Here is a 3,987-nt window from a genome sequence, read left to right as displayed (position 1 = left end):
ATGCCTGGAATGCTTTCTTACCTCATCTCTGCCGCATCCTTCTCTTTCTTCAAGATACAACTTAAGCACCAGTTGTATACAAAACCTGTCTTGATCCCCTCAATGGCTAGTGCCCTCCCTCTTCAACTACTTAGTAGTTTTTAAATTTGTTCTGTGTTTTTTCTCCATATATTTATACAAATACATTCTGTCACCTTGGATAGAATGTAAGTTCCTTGAATGCAGGGATTGTTTCATGCGTTATTTGTATCTCCAGTGTTTAGTACGGTATCTGGCACATAATTAATGCTTAATTAAAACATGTAGTACTGGTTGTTCAATTGATTGATCTTGTGCTCCAGGGAACACAAATATATCTTAAGAAAACTTTAACGGAAATATATTGTAGAAGGCTCTGTCTTAGATACACATTTTTCTGTATTTAGTCAACTTTCATTTATATGATAAACCAAGCTGGCAGTCATCAGGGAGTAAAAATGATAACTTTAACATATGCTTCATATATCCAGAGGAGGGATTAAAAAATAATTCAAATGAAAGCAATTGATTCAAAGAAGATTCTTAGATCTCATGTCAGGAGGTTTACCACCTAATGTCTAGCAATGACAGTGTCTGGCCTAATGAAGAGTGCTGTGTTCTTTAGTTATTCCCAAAGCCTTCTCTAAATTATACCAGATCACTGGATGACCTGGCCTTTTTGATGTCACATGCTTGTTTTCTAAGTCTTTCTGACATAATTCAGTCCAATTGCAAGTTAGTCATAACTCCTTAATTACATGAGGAAACCTGGTTTATACACTTAGTCTTTTGCCTCTATGAGCAATAGCAAGATAATTAATTAGGTGTATACTTGTTAATATAGGTTATATTAGGTTAGTGGTCTACATCGATAGGCATAGCAGTGGGCTGATTGTGTCCCTGAGGGAAAGGGGGAAGGAAAGGACCAATGATAACCCTCAACCGAGAGTGTGATGACACACATAAACTACTCTCTAAGTATTTTTGTTGTTCGGTCATTTCAGTTGTGTCCGACTCTTTGTGAACCCTTTTTGGAGATTTTCTTGGCAAAGATACTGGAGTGGTTTGCCATTTCCTTCTCCAGATCATTTTGCAGATAAGGCAACTGAGGCAAACAGGGTTAAGTGACTTGCCCAGGGTCACATGGCTAAGAAGTATCTGAGGCCACATTTGAACTCATGAAGATGAGTCTTCTTGACGTCAGGCTCAGCACTGTGCCACCTAGCTGCTCCTCTACGTATACCAATGGTATTCTATTAAAAGTTTTACTATAGAGTAAGAAAGAGTTGGTTGCTGAAGGCCCAACCTATGAGTTAGTAAGCCCTGGGTTCAAGTCGGGTCTCTAATACATACATACTAGAGTCACGATCTTGCGCCCCTGGGCAACTCTCTAAGTTTAATTACAGATGAGTTGCTGATGTGCATCAGCAGAGGGAGTTCCCTACAACAGATGAAATTAACAGGTCTAGATAAATAAATAAAAATTAAGAGAGGATGGAATAAAGCAGCACACTAGAGAGAAAAGCAAAGAATCTTATGTTGGAAGGAACTTTCAAGCTCGTATGGTCCTATCTCCTACCCTAGGGAGCACTGCACTCTACAACATTGCTAAGAGTGTTCATGTGAATGCTTAGGATTACCTTAAGCAGCAGACACTGGAATTCTTGAGAGTATAATCTGAGGTCCTGCAAAAAGAGAAGTCTTTTGAATATTGTACTCTATCCTACTACAAATAACTGATGAAGATAGAAGCGCAATAGGAAAGTATTATATCTAGAGAGAGACAAAAGAGGCAAAGGAAGGGATGGTCTCCTTTTATTTTAGACTTGATTTGTCATATCCTTCAATTAGCATAGCCTTTGCTCTCAAGGAGCTTTGATTTAAAAAGGAAAAAAAGAAACCCAATAAAAAACTTCTGAAGGCCTGCTCCCACCAGTGCCACATAAACTATAGAAGGGCCCTGAGGAAGCAGGGAGAATTGAAAGCTTTGCTGGTAGTTTGCAGGGTGACTGGTTTGAATTAGAGAAAACCTTTTATGATAAGATAGGTCTTGGGTTGAAAATTTGAAAATTTGAGGGAGGAGGGTGTAATGGAGGCAGTAGCAGATGGGAAGAAATGTTGTTGTTGATGTAATGGGGCACATCTGGGTCTTTAATAAAGTTCTTCAGGGATACTCTGGGGGCCCAGGACAGCTAAGCCAAGAGGTTGTTCAGTCAGTCAGCCATTCAATGAGCATTTATTGAGTGCTTGTGTTGTGCCAGGTGCTGTGCTAAGTTGGGAATACAAATACAAGCAAAAAAAGAAAGACAGTCTTTGCCCTCAAGGAGTTTACATTCTAATGAGGAAGAATACACATAAAAGGAAGTTAAAAAGAAGAGAAAGAAGGTACTTAGCATCGAGTCCCGAGATAAATCAAAGCCATGAGTTGAGGAATAAAGGGTCTTTAATTGAGGTAACAGGGTAGCAAACCTGCCACTCTGGGGGATGTCCAGTGGATTTTCCAACCAAAAAGACCTGTGAACAAGTTTTTATAGTTTTAGGAAGAGAGGAGAGAGAAGGTAGGAGGAGGAGGTAACTTGAGGTAGCAAGGCCTGGTCATGAGAGCCCAGTGGCCCCCAGCAATCCAAGCTAGGAGAGTCACTCTGTTCTGGCTCTTTTGCCTTTCATGCCATGAATCCCAATGGAAAGACACAAGGACATGAGAAGCCACGATCCAGCTTGAGCCGGGTTCTCCCACAAGACAAGATTTCAGGATGGGACTGAAGGTCTGACCTTCAGCTCAACCTAAGCAAAGCTATCTTGCTGGGAATGCTACTGACATTCTTACATTGCTAAGATTATTCAGGGAGTGGCAGCTAACATTACATTTGGCGTTAACAATTTCTATACTTATATTAATGATTTTTTTTCTGTCAGAAGTATAACGGAAAAGTCAGGATGAGTGCAGGTCTGTGGGAAATAAAGAGCTGGCTGGCCTCGGTGCCCTCCTTAAATGGAGGTTCTGGGAGGAGCCATACAACTAGAGAGAAGGCTGAAGAGATTTCTGGGTCATGGTGGAGAAGTCTGGAAGATTGAAGCCTGGTGGGAGAGGAGGGGAACTAATTTATGTTAGAATTCCAGGAAACTTGTGTCAAAATAAGAGAATGGGTCTGGAAATGTTATCTTGTAAGACAATAAGAGCTATGGAAAGAAGTTGCCAGAATCATGGAAGTGAATGGAGATGGAATATTTTCAGAATTAGGAGAGATGGAAAGATGAGAACATGGAGGGGGTATAGTTATAGTTATAATTAAGCCCAGGAATCCTGATGGAATCCTTATGATGCTTGATCTAAGCCAAGAAGCTTTAGCAGATTATAGCCTGCCCTAAAAGACTTTTACAGAACTTGCTGTGACAAAAACTCTGAACCTTAAGCTTTTATTTTTTTATTTTGATTTCCAGACACCACTCAGTGTACCAGAGACTGGCATAGCCAGGTAGCTGATCAACCTGCCTAGCAGCAGATTGACCCATGCACTTAAGATATCATATCCCACAAAGTACAAGGTCAGACAAGCTACCCATCCAGGAAAGATTCTGTGTCCCTTGAAGAGCCAATTAAACTTAACAATGGAATAACTCATCTATCATTGATGCCACTAATGTCAGCAAATTTTATGGAGACCCTCCACAGAAAGGAAGAGCATTGAGTCCTTGGAATTCTGGGATTATGAATTGCTGGGGCCTTGCGTTTCCCCATATATGTGTCTTACTGCCATTGTATTTCAAATTTGTGCCCAGTCTCCTCTCCACAGATTTCGTGTGCATTTATGGGAGAAGTAAACCAGTGGGAGCTCATGTGTTAGGAAGCTAATCAAATGCATAAGGGTATTCCTAGAACCCTTGGAGTACTTATAACCATACAATTTAGGACTGTTAAAGGAAGACCCCAGGCCCCAAAAGAGAGACCCTAAATGAAACAGAGTCCAA

This window comes from Vombatus ursinus, unplaced genomic scaffold (genome assembly GCF_900497805.2).
Source record: "Vombatus ursinus unplaced genomic scaffold, bare-nosed wombat genome assembly UNPS02014812.1, whole genome shotgun sequence".
NCBI lineage: Eukaryota > Metazoa > Chordata > Mammalia > Diprotodontia > Vombatidae > Vombatus > Vombatus ursinus.
Note: the sequence above shows the minus strand (reverse complement) of the source record.